Raw genomic sequence first — 14,148 nt, forward strand, 5'->3', positions numbered from 1 at the left:
GATATATTGGGAGATGTTATATAAATTGGTGAGATATTTTACTACTGCCTGTGGGGTTTTATCCCTGATGTTGCATTGTATTTCATGCGTTTAGTTTAATTTTCTTTGTGTGAAAAAGTGTAAATTGGGCAAATAAAGAGATTACAAAAAAAGAAACAGTAATGCTGCATTAAAGTCAAGAGCCTTATTGATGGCATGCAGGCCATGTTGCTTCAACCTTTTTTTGTGCAGGGTAGAAACAAAAGCTATGTTGCGTCTTATGTTACATGGCATTCGGAAAGTGCCTATTTGCCATTAGTATGGCCCTGAACCACTGAGGCAGGCCGGGCCGCCATTGCACAGTCAAGCAGAGCATTCACCAGGCAGACGAGAGGCTCCCTGGCTACCCACCAAGGCACGCATCGATTTCAAAATGCTCTCAATCACACACCCGTGCATCCATAACACCGCACCATCCTAACCTAACCAGCTCATTACCAAAAGCACCAAACCACGCTATCTAGGCTCCTCCTCCACCCTGTCACTGACTACTCCCTGATTTAACAGAAAAAGAGCTGGCGGAGCAAGTTGCCCCGTCACTGCCCCCTCCCTCTGGTGGAACTCTCTGCCCCCCCTCTTTACAAGAAGAACCTTCCTACCCCACATTCCGTAAAAAACATAAAACTGCCTTTTTCAACAAATATGTATGAGCTCCTGCCACCCTGTACTCAAGAACATGTCTTTATTCCACTATACCAATGTATCGTAACAAAGTACTGTAACCTGTAACAATGTGATGTAATTATTCTAGCGCCGCGATGCCGCAGGGTCTTGGGCGCTATCAGCGCATGCAATAAATGAATGAATACAATAATGGCAAAGTTGACCATGCAGATTAAACGTTAGTTCAAGAATAATATTCTATTTTCCTGGTTGGGATGAGCTGCTTATTGCCCATGTTATGTTGTTTGCTTCAGTGGGGAGGTTTGTCTGGATGCTGTGTGTTTCAATGATGCGTGCAATGTGGTTTGTATAGATACTGGGCCTCATTACACGGTAGGCGGTAAACCATGGCGCTATTAGCGCCATGGTTCATGCCGGTAATTTACCGGTACCGCCTTGGAGGAAAGGGGAATTACCGCCCCATTCCAAGGTTGGCGGGGCGGTAATTCCCCCTTCCACCATTGCCCTTCCCCATTCCCATTTTTGCCCCATAGAGCTCTATGGGAAAGGGGAAGGCGCTAATTACAGTACCGCAAATTGCGGTACCGTAATTCGCTCCACTGGTCCCTTTGCGGGTTGGTTTTTAACGCCTGCAAAAAGCAGGCGTTAAATTCCCCAACCCGCAAAGGGACCTCGTAGTAAGGTGGTAAGGATTTACCGGTAGCGGTAAAATACCGGTACCGGTAAACCCTTACCGCCTACCGTGTAATGAGGCCCACTGTGTGTTTCAAGCGATGTCAGTTTGTATCACATTTAGATAACACAGCACGGCGCATTGTAGGTGTGGGCTTTGCAAACGAGGGAAATGTATTTTAGTTTTTAAAAAACAATTTTCAAACATCCTTTTCCATTTAGCAAAGACCAACTAAACATGCCAAATGTAGCCGCGCACTCCGATCACAAGGATGGCACCTATACCCCACTGATGATACCCCATGAGAGTGTCAGACTTATTTGGTTGCATCCTTGAGAGCTGTCTGTCTTGGGCTGATCAAGTGATGTATAAACTAGAGGTGCCCAATACGACCAACACAATTCTCTGGAGTAAAACGCATGCTTTTGACAGGTAATTCTTTGCATACATTCAATGCTTTGAATGGAGGCGGACTTTCAGGATTGGCTACTGGGTGGTGTACTGGCACGTGTGGCTTGTTGGATGAGGTGACCTATTCAAGCCTCACTTGTTACTTTTAATGATTTCTGACAAGGGCTGAGGGGAGCACACACCTTCTGTGAATTTGCTAGAAGGGGAAATCTGCCACAGGTTTAAATGCCACCTGCGTTCCCTGAACACACTCAAACACCAACACCAAATAGAAGTTTGTCCTCCAACCAAACGGCCGAAGTAAGCATCCATTTCACTTCAAGATGTCATTATGTCCTGGTTTTAAGGAGAAGAACTGGGAGGTTAATTTACATTCCAAGTCACTTCCAGTCACAAGTGGACTGCGCCCCCTTCAATCTTGCCTACCTCTTGATGTTCTCTTCATGTATATGGCAACCTTCATATCTCTCCATTTGCTACTCGTTTGATCTTGTGCATGGTTATAGAACTGTGTGAGTTTACTTTATGGTTGTTGCCACACCGGGAGATTGCATTGGGAGAGGCAATGAACGGCGCGCTGGATTCCACTGTGCCTGTGAGAGTCCTTTCAGAGGGCATTACAGTCTGCAGTGCTTGTGAAAGGTTGGGAAGAGAGCATCAGGATCTGTAGCAATTTGTGAAAGGCAAGGGGGTGAGCATTGGCATCAGGAGGTCACGTGAGAGGCCTGGAAGAGTGCATTGGAGTCTACAGTGATGTGAGAGGCCTGAAGTAGAGCATTGGAAACCGTGGAGACTGTGACGGGCCTTTAGAAGCCCAGTGGAATCTGCAGTGGTGTAAAAAGGACTGGAAGAGAGGATCGGCATCAATGGGGTGTGTAAGAGGCCTGGAAGGGACCAGTGGAGGCTGCTGTGGTGTGAGAGGTTGCAAGACAGTATTAGAAGGAATGGTGCCTAGCAGGGACTGGGCGAGACCAATGGTGTGTGTATGGGGCCTGGAAGGGACCAGTGGAGGCTGCTGTGGTGTGAGAGGTTGCAAGACAGTATTAGCAGGAATGGTGCCTAGCAGGGACTGGGCGAGAACAATGGTGTGTGTATGGGGCCTGGAAGGGACCAGTGGAGGCTGCTGTGGTGTGAGAGGTTGCAAGACAGTATTAGCAGGAATGGTGCCTAGCAGGGACTGGGCGAGACCAATGGTGTGTGTATGGGGCTTGTGGAAGATCTGGAAGAGACCAGTGAAGTCAACAGACATGCGAGAGACCACAGTGATGTGAGAGGCCTGGAATAGACCATTAGAGTCTACGGTGATACAAGTGGCCTGCAAGAGACTGTGGTGGTGGCCTGGAAGAGAAGTCTGTGTGCGGACCGAGAGGGGCCATTCACATCCAGAGGGCTTTTTGGAGGCCTGGAAGATAGCAATGGTCTGTACAGGGACTGCGAGAGAGGCCTGGAAGATACCACTGGAGTCTACAGCGAGGTGAGCAGTCTGGAAGAGTTCTTTGGCATCTAGGGTGCTTGTGAGAGTACTAGAAGATATCACTGATATCTAGGTGGCTTTTGAGAGGCCTCGATGAGACCATTGGAGTCTACAGTGGTGTGAGATGTCTGGAAAATAACATTGGTGTCTATGGTGCTTGTGAGAGGTCAGAAAAAAACACTGATATTCAGACAGCTAATGTGACACCAGGATGAAACCAATGATGCTTAAAGTAATGCGAGAGATCTGGAAGAAAGTCCTGGTATCAATAGTTCTTCTTGTGAGAGGTCTGAAAGAGAGCGCTGGTGTGTATAGGTCTTGTGAAAGGTTTGGAACAGACCACTGGAGTAAAAATTGATGAGGGAGGTCTGTTGACGAGCATTGGTTTCTGTGGAGCTTGTGAAAGGCATGGGAGCGACCACTGGTGTCTACATTGATGTGGGAGTCTGTTAGAGAGTACTGGTTTCTATGAAGTTCGTGAAAGGCATGGGGTTGACCACTGGTATCTACATTGAGGTTGGAGGTCACATAGCGACCATTGGTTTTTATGGAGCTTGTGAATGGCATGGGAGTGACAACTGGTGTCTTCATTGTTATGGGGGTATATGGAGCCCGTGAAAGGCCTGGGACTGACCACTGGTGTCTACATTGATGTGGGGGTCTGTCCGATAGCACTGGTTTCTATGGAGTTTGTGAACGGCCTAGGATTGACCACTGGTGTCTACATTGATGTGGAGGGTCTGTTAGATAGCACTGGTTTCTATGGAGCATGTGAAAGGCATTGGAGGGACTAGTGCACTATGGTGCTTGTGAAAGGCCTGGAAAAGAGCACTTGTGTCTATTGAATTCACGTTCCCAAACACTCACTTACCCAAAACAATGGAGCAGACCAAGGTGCAGGAAGAAACCAGCTATATTTACTTTATCCATAAAGCAAATTGGCCAGAACAAGGTACAAAGGTGTTCTCAAAGAGTTCCCGTCACACCGGGGTTATAAACCAACATACAATACATGGACATACTCATAAAAAATATTATTCTCACATCACCATTTGGACGTTAGAATGCCAGCACCTATATTATTCTATATATTAACAACATTGGTCAATGCCTAATCTCCAGACCCACCCAGGGCCCTTCCCACTAGGTGAGACTTCATTTTATTAACATCATCGGAACAACATTTAATTAGCTGGCACCACAACATGCTGACACTGTTACAAGAAAGGTTCGACAGTAGTCAATTCTTACTCATACGGCCTTGGATGTTGCATTTGTCCACAACACCCCAATAATATTTGATGGGAAGGGGACATCGAAACGTTGCCTTGGACAGAATTAGTAAACGCACTTCCATCTCACTCTCACATTGGGCCCAAATCCCCCAGTTTGTCTCCTAACCTTGGACAGTTCCTCATGTCTTCCCTCGCGGTTCACACTGTTGTTTGCAGGTGCATGATTAAATTCGAAAGCTACTTCATTGTGGTGTGAGGCCAGTGTGCAAAGCCCAGTATTTCAGTTCATTCATCCTGCTATCGTGTTCTTTGTGTGTTCACTGAACCTCTTTTACCATTGGGGGACTCTGGGTTTCTGGAGTCACCCTAACAAGAAGAAGAAGACCATTGGGGGCACTATTTGTTCATTTTGGTGTTATACTATTGGCAATGCTTCTGTGTGCCCCTGGCGATCAAAGCTGTGTGCCGCCACACTCTCCGCCATCTGCAGAAACGAACTGAATGTATGCTTATCCAAGCTGAAATCCTGGAACAGGGAAATTAGTGTAGTTTCAGCTCCCTATCGTGTCCTCCCTTCTTTCTCAACCTTGGCATCTTCTGCCTTCTGAACGCTGTCGTGGACCAACAAAAGCCTGTTAGGCCATGTAAATGTCAATGCTGTTCAACTTTATGAGCAGTGCAGGGCTTTGTTCAAGCAAATGGTGATCCTCCTGCCATGTACAATGTTCCCATTTGTACCCTACGTAGGTATGCACACCGCCATCCTATTTTGCCTCTCGGTGTATGCAGAAACCTAACCCTGACAATAAAATGCAAACCAGTTCCTTACAGTGTGGCAAAACTAACTCTATCCTGCTTGTGTTACTTTCAGCTAAACACCATGGCGGCTGCATGAACAGAAAACAACAAACTATTCTACTTTCCGTATTCTATACGTCAGTTCTATTTGGGGACTGCTGTGGTCGTGGCCTTGTGCGTCACTGGTCTTATCAGCACTATCACACTATAGTGCTGGCAGGCACAAAAGGCAACGTAGGAGTGTAGCCAGTAGCACAACAATATAAAACTTCTTGTTTCCGTTTTTTAGATCTGCAGTTTGAAGTTTAAGGAACAAACAGCCTCAGAGATATGAGCCAATAAATGGCTTCCCGCTGGCAGATGTTAAACCCATCCAAAACAAAAGGATGTACTTACCATCTTCAATATCTCTGTCATCAGCAAACTCTGCCACATTTCCAGTATCCCCCCAAGCTTTACTAAAATCCTATCTCTGGAGACCTCCTCAGCTTTGGTACTTACACCTACCTGTAAAAACTCCTACATCCTCTCATGGACATCAAGTAAGTTTGCAGCAGATCTATGGCATTTCAAGGAAAGTCATCTCAAACTCAATGCAGCCATTGCAGTCGTGCCATCTCACCGCAAGGCAAACTCAAGGCACCCATTTCCTGTGCAATATATCTCACCGCAAGACAAACTCAATGCAGCCATTTAAGTGTTAGTCACCTCACTTGGAGGCAAATTCAATGCAGCCATGTGTGTGCAAGCTAGCTTATTGCAAGGCAAACTCAACACAGTCATTTCAGTGCAAGTCATCTTACTGGTCTGGAAGGCAAACTCAGTGCAGCCATTTCAGTGCTAGCACCTTACTGCAAGGCAAACTCAATGCAGTCATTTCAGTGCTAGCCACCTCACTGCAAGGCAAACTCAATGCAGCCATTTCAGGGCAAGCGTCGTACTGCAAGGCAAACTCAATGCAGTCATTTCAGTGCTAGCACCTCACTGCTAGCAAAACTCAATGCAGCCATTTAAGTGCTAGCCACCTCACTGCAAGGCAAACTCAATGCAGCCATTAAGGTGCTAGCCACCTCACTGCAAGGCAAACTCAATGCAGTCATTTCAGTGCTAGCCACCTCACTGCTAGGCAAACTCAGTGCAGCCATTTCAGTGCTAGCAACTCACTGCTAGCAAAACTCAATGCAGCCATTTAAGTGCTAGCCACCTCACTGCAAGGCAAACTCAATGCAGTCATTTCAGTGCTAGCCACCTCACTGCTAGGCAAACTCAATTTAGCCATTTTAGTTCAAGCTATCTAAGTGCAAGGCAAACTCAATGCAACCGATTGGAATTGCTCACTCACATGTTCATCCTATACATTGGCATGCCCTTGCAAATCATTACCATCCCCCTTTGCACTCCCAGGCGCACCTCACACAAGCAAAACCCAACCTTGCATCGCTACACTGAATTTTGCTATTCCAAACCCAGAATGAAATGAATTCCCTCCTTCACTTTACCTGAGAGATTTCAGAATGGAAGAATATCTCTATAACCGACTTCAAAGAACCCAACTAGCATATAATGTCTAATGCAGCATCTCTGAGTCCACCATATACGTGTAGCTTGTCTCTATATAATATTGATTGCTTTGTCGAATTGCTTGTGTGTGCAAAGGTAGTGAGATTGTTACAGACAGACATCTTCCTTTTTATGTAGACAAGTTGCCTGTGATTGTACGAAATTGTGGGTGACTTCCCCAAGATAAAGTTCGGGGACCGCCTTAGAATTGATGTCAATTAAATAAAATAGAACATTTAACTCTAAATGCAGCCTGTTTCTTGTCCCAGAATTGTGGGGTGGGATTGTTGCAATAGAGGGGTGTTGGATAAGGGTCAAGGGGGCTCCTTAGCGTATCTGCAATAGATCCGACTCTCACTCTGAAGTATGTGATGCTCTGTTGAATGCCCAAATTAAGTCAAGTCAAATATTACATAGATGTGTGTGCAATCTATCAACAAGGCCACACCAGCAATCACAGACATGTTATGTAATTTCATATTGACATTCTTCTTTGGTTCTTTGTAAAAGAAAAGTTGTACATTGAACGCAATCTCTGGATTTTCAGTGATGTTGCCTTGCATTCAAATTGCTTTGCATTGAAATGAATTGCGTTGAAAAGTCTTTCTTTGAAATTGATGGATACCATTGGTCAGCAGATTCTAAAATACATCACTCGCATTTCCCACCTATGAATGGTCATGCAAAACCTTTCAAAGTGTCATCTGCTTCAACACTCTCATTCCCACGCTTGACTAGCCCAATAAAACATCAATACCCTGAATCGTATTGCCATATTATGTTATGGACTTGTTGAGTGCCGTTGGCACTTAGTACAACATTATTTACTAAAGTTCCACCTTGGTGTGGAAGGAGGTGGGATGATAAGGACGGGCCTTCCATGATTTCACAGCTCTAAATGCAGATGTTGTCCTCCCCACCCTATCTTTCTGTATCTGGGGTCCATCCTTAATTAGACATTAGTAAGACATCACCAGAGTGAAGGATAGGAATTGTATTGATTACATTTGTCTATGACACGTGCAAAGGTCTGAAAGTCAACCCTAGCCGACACTGGTAACCAATGTCCCTTTTTGTCCAGATGCGATAATGCCAATGTTAAAATCGATCGAACTCTGCAGAAATAAGCCAACAGTTGACAAATATGTATATGTTTCCAGAGTGGAAATCTCTCCTCACTAGTGTAGCTACTTGAAATTGCATGGAAAGTGCATTACCCAGAAAGACCCCCAGGTTCTTCACCAATTGGGAAGGACCTGAACATGTCCCTGCGGTTGCAGTCAGATGTATTCGGGCCATGCTGGGATTTGTGTTCTGATTAAAAGAAGTCTTGCGTGGATTAGGGATGTAACGGTATTACGGTATACCGTTAAAGATACCGTGAACCACTTAATTGAACAATAATAACCGTCACATTGTTTATACTGGTATACCGTTCATACCATTAAGTGTGCTTTTCAATCTGATTTGGAAAGGCTGCAGTAAGCAAGTGCTGCACAGTCTTGGTCTTGCACTGTTGGATGTGCCGTCTGCCAAGTAGTTTCAGTTGGAGCAGTTTTTAATGCCATTCCATAAACCACACGTGCCTGACACAAAATCACTATGTTAGCAATAGGAAGAATAAATACAGTGCCAAGAAGGAAAAGGGTTTACTTTGGGTTGGCGGCTTTGGGGTTTATATATTTATAATGGATGTTTTCTAAACATATGTCAATGGGGGATTTCCCTGGTTCTATCTTTGACTTTACATATAATAAGTCACACTGCGAAATTTACTCATCTCTGTGGGTATTCCCTGCTGCCATACCAAAGGGTAACATGTCCGTGATTACTGAACACCTTTTGGCCGCAAGTATACTAAAGGCTGTAACGTAAAGAGAGAGTGCGTGTGTGTATGCGCACAGGCGTATACTACTATCAGACTCCATTGATCTGTGGCATGCAGGTTATCAAGATGGCAACATGTTCATCTTCACCAGTGGCAGTGGGGGAGCTAAAAGCCTAAATGACCACTTAAGAAAAACTATTCAGTTTGCTTTGCCAGTCGCAGCAGGGCACCCCCCGCTTCCCCCCCTCCTCCTCTCCACACATGTGTTTGGTGGAAGCAAGGGGTGGCATTTCAGTGGAAAGTATGTTGAAAAGCCCAATTCTGGCCCTGGATGCCTGGTTTTGTTTGTGATAAATCTGACAATTTATGACCTTTTAGAAAACATTTGTTAAGATTAGTTAACTCCACCTGCTATACTGCGATAACCATGATATACCGTCATTTGGCAAGAAGGTTATTGTACCGTCGTAAAACTAATACCGTGACACCCCTAGCGTGGATTCAGTTTTAACCGGTTGTCGATCATCCATGCATCGATAGACAGGAGTGGAGGCGCCCTGCACGACTTGCATTCCATCTTGGGCACTGAGGGGAAACATAGAGTATTCATGACATTCTGGTTACTATTTGTCAAGAATGACTCCAATGGGGGCGCTGTTGTGCGCCGTGGAACATGGCCGCCCGAATCAAGAGCTCCGTAGCCTACAATCCCCTGTCTGAATAATCCTGCAGATACCCTCTATGTCTGATACCACCTAATGCAGATATACGGACTGGAGAGTCCGGGGAACATCTTCGGCAAAATTCAGCCCGAACCGTGCCCTGGATCTGCCGATATCAACACCTAGAGCCTATGCCTGCGAGCACCAACGTCTGCTGAGTTGCGCACCAAATCCTGTGTGCCCGTGAACAACGTCTTCCAGGTGCCGCTCGCTTCGCCTCTCAAATCCTCCTGGGCAAACGTCACAAGACCAATTGAAGAAAAAAAAAACAACAACCGACGCTGCATGAGAGCCCATAGCCCCCGGACACGGGTTGCAGCAGGCACCGGCAATCTGTGCGCTCGGACCGCGCCCATCCTGGCCCGCTCCCTGACAACTACCCAACTCCTTTGCCCGACTCCCTTGCAGAGGACCACGAGAGGAGTCCCCCCGGATCCATGATCCATCTGGCCCAGCACGCACAGAGAACTGCAAGGTACGTGGGGAGGAGGCAAGCGGGAGCGCATATGAGCGGATTCGCTCGCCAACAGTGAATCCGTGGTCCTACCCACATCAAGCCCATCCTGGGAACGGCATGTGCCCCCCCCACCCTGTAAGAGGATTCAATTCAACACTACAGCTAAGTCAATGCCTAGTCTGGGATACTGAATGGAAACCCTTATTGATATATCTTTACGTCCAGTTCATGAGTTCTGGATGACTACCCCTATATAACACCTCTCTCTTGGAATCCCCCTGACCCCACCGAGCCAAGAAGTAGTTCTGTTTTGCAAATTTAAACGGTTTATTTGATAATTTAAACAATATATATATATATATATATATCACACTTTATAATAAATGAATAATAAAAATAATAATAATGAATATCACACTTAATCTGAGCAGTAATCAATAATGGATAGTCCGGCACTAGCACACTTTATAATCAATGATGAGTGGTTATAGGATGGATACGATAGCAACAATACTTTTATGGTTTCAAATGGATGCAAATGGATGCAATGTGGAATGAAATGCAGTACAGAAAATAACTTGATAGGATTTCAGCAAAAGACAATGTAATCACTTTCTTGGACAATTCACCCCCCCTTTAATGCAATGTAAGGAGATGAATAGAATGGCACTCAGTTCTTAGGAATGCAATCAAATAGAGTTCAGTTCAATTCCCCCCCAGCAGCTTATACAACAGATAGGAGTTTTGAAACACAGACCCAAGTGCTTTGAATATGGTGATAATGCAGTGAGAAATATGCTGAAAATGCTTTTAATTCCCTTCAGGAGGTTCAGGGTGAGTGGTATCTAGTTAATATTAGTCCAGGCTCACTCTAGCAATGATTCAGGGATGGTTCTTGAGAGGCGAACAAATTTTTAGCAAGGAAAGAGATGACTGCTGATGGTTACACGTGGCTGGATTTTTAACCAAATCGCAAATCGCTGTAAATTTTGCGAGTGTGAGAATCGTGATTACGGAGAAAGTATAAGGAGTGGGAAGTCGGTTCTAGGCTCGTTGAAAAGCTGAGATTCTAAGCAGTTCCAGAGATATGGACGATTAAATAAAGGTAGTTTTTCGGATTTGAAATTTTAAAAGTTCAAAGCGACAGGCTACAGCTTGCAGCTAGAAAATGACAGGTGACAGTTAGGAGGCAGTTCTGGTTAGATTAAAATAGTTTGGATTAGATTATTTTAACTAAGTGATTGGTTCTGCACAGTTCTGCTAGGTACTCACAATATATTTAGAAATAGGCCTCGCCACGGATCTGGTTAGGTTTTGGACTGGACTCCGGTTCTGGTCTCAGCACTTCACAGTGATCTGGGTCAGCTCTCTGGTTCTGCGAACAGCGGTCTGGGTCAGCTCTGCTTTCTGGGTACTGCTCTGCTTTCTGGGTACTGCTACAGGTTCTGGAGATTGATGGATCTGAAGTCTGGATCTCTGGAGGTGAAGTCGTCAGTCCGCATGCTCCGCAGCAAATGGAATTGAATGTCCTCTCTAGCTTCCAGTGGCTCTTTTTCTGTCTTTTGAAAGTGGGTGTGTGTGCAGCATCACTAGCCAGCCCCTCTTTCTACTTGTCATTGGCCCAATTCTCCCCTCTCCCATGATTGGGGAAGGAACTGTGAGTCAGAGTGATGCTGTAGGTTTTATGGGTCAGAGGATCCTCCCCTGGTCAGTTTGCCCACAAATCTATATTTGATCAAAATACACATTTCTCAAATACATCGTGGTTTGTCATTGCATGTACATATTACCTATCACATGAGGTAGTCTCTGTCCCAAATCTGCTCTTCCTGAGGGCTTGCATTCAGAAACGGCAACATTTTCGATTTTAGTGGGTTATGCAACCTTGGTTCTTCATTAAAAATTATACACATATACACGGCCTGTCCATACATACTCCAGTAAATTCCCATGTCTCTAGCTTAAACACAGAGTCTGTAGTATCCATAAATAGCGGGGTTTTGCCCCAGAACATCACACAAATTCCCAACGCGTCTTAAAATGTGCACAGAAAAATCACAAGAATTATGGTATCATTTAAATAATTTTGACAAGTCCGCACCATGAGTTATACATCTTTCTTAGAATCATATTCTTGCCAACAGGGGTGTGTCTTTTCAGGTCACATGGTGTAGAAACCAGTTTATCCAGTTTCTGCCAAGCTCAGAAACCCTGCCCCTCCCAGCTTCTGCCAAGAGGAAGCTACTTTACGGCCACCCTAATAAACCATCTGCCTGGGCCCAGGACAGGCCTTTGTTCAATTCCCTGTAGCTGCTCCACCCCTAATCTAATCAGAGAGGTGACAACTCCTTTTGGCAAGGGGAAGAGTGGCTGAGCAGGTTTTAACTCCTGTGGGGGTAGATGTCAGGCAGAATTCAGTTTCATTAAGCCAGGTTTCAGATAAAATGTCACTTTTTGTTCCCCAGTTTAAGTCAAGACAATTTTTACATATGCAGCTAGAATGCTGATTCTAAGTTCAAAACTATGACATTTCAACAGTGACAAACTATGTGACACTCAAAGTAGGTCACTCAGTTAATTTAAACATTTTTGATTTTTGGTAGTTTTAAATCCAGTTTCAGTTAGGCTGCTGCAGAACTGCAGAGCTCAGCCAGTCTTGTTATGAACATTGTTTTGGGGCTCTTCAACTTCCCAGATTTAGTATGCACACATACTTCATTCTGCCAGATGTCCGCTGGGGTTCAGTGAGATTTTTGGATGTGTTGTAATGTTTGAAAATAGGCATTTTGAGCTGGCATTCAGGGAAACAAAAGGTGATTTTAAAGTGTGGTTTTTCCTTTGGCACACATTTCACTCATGGCACCCCGGCCCATCCTGCTCGCACTGGTGGGTGGCAAGTTAGGCAACCATTTTAGTGTGCACAAACTGCGTGGTTCTCCTAGATTCTGGCGCACATGTGGGCTTTTTGGCCATCTTGGATTTTCTAAGCCCACAACACCAAATGTTGCAGCATGATAGCTCAAACGTGGGTCAGGACACCCAACAACCCCCACAGTACAAATAACCCTCCTGAGGGGCACCACCCACCCACTGCAACAACATGTGGGGCGGGGGCAGATTTTGAGCCCCCTCCTCACCAACACAACAAGTGCTAAACTACTCAGAAGCAGAGCACCCAGCCCTCCTGGACCAGAGAAAAACAGCAGACAGCCACGACATCCATAGCGGGGCATATCCACACCAAACTTCTGGAACCACCTGTATCACCGGCTTCCCCCGGCAAAAGTATCTCCCACTCAAGTCCCCTGCCTGTATCCTCTGAACTACAGAAGAGTGCAAACACCCACTCATTACATCCTTCAGCGCCACCCCCCTCATAGGCGCTTGACCCCAACGCATCTAAACTACTGGCACCTAAATAACAAGACACAGCCAACATCTGACGTTCCACAATGACAGGGGGAGCAAAAAGTAAGAAAAAAGGACCGATGGACGCATTTGCTAACACCACAAATTTGGAACAAGCGATAACCCAACCACTTTCCCCAGAGAGCCCCATGGCAGAACCCCCTGAACAATGCATGCCCCCCTACATGGCGGCAATGGAAAAGGGCTTCGCCGCCATCAATAATAAACTCGACGATATAGAGGACAACATAGCGTCCATACGAGCCGACATACGAAAGGAAAACACCAGAATCACTGAGGCAGAGGAGAGGGTGAGCACCTTTGAAGACACAGCCACTTCACAAGGTAAAGCTATTGATCACATACACAAAGACATTAGAACCCTATGTGTCAAGTGTGAGGAGCTCGAATCCAGATCATGCCGCAACAAAATACGCGTGGTCGGGATTGCAGAAGCCAAACTCAACATCCCAATGGAGCAATTCCTTGAAGGAGCCCTTCACAAACTATTCCCAGACACCCAATTCTCAAGCCAATTTCTTATCGAAAGAGCCCACAGAGCACTGGCCCCTCCTCCAAAACCTGGGGCTCCAGCCCGAACTATCATAGCATGTTTGCTAAACTACCGAGACCAGGACCTAATCCTAAAACTGGCGAGAGAAAAGGCCCCCCTGATATACGACTTCAACCGAGTTCACATATATCCGGACTTTTCAACAGGGGTACAATCAGCTCAACGCTCATTCAACCAAGTGAAAAGATTATTCAGGGAAATGAAGATTGTCTACGCTATGCTGTTTCCCGCTAAACTCTGTATTCAACACTATGGCAGGACCCAGTTTTTTAAAACACCGGAAGACGCTCTAGCATAGGTCAAAAGGAATTTCCCCCCTGCCACAGGGGATACATGAAGGAAGCA

The sequence above is a fragment of the Ambystoma mexicanum genome, chromosome 5p (assembly GCF_040938575.1).
Source record: "Ambystoma mexicanum isolate Mex_15411 chromosome 5p, UKY_AmexF1_1, whole genome shotgun sequence".
Taxonomy (NCBI): domain Eukaryota; kingdom Metazoa; phylum Chordata; class Amphibia; order Caudata; family Ambystomatidae; genus Ambystoma; species Ambystoma mexicanum.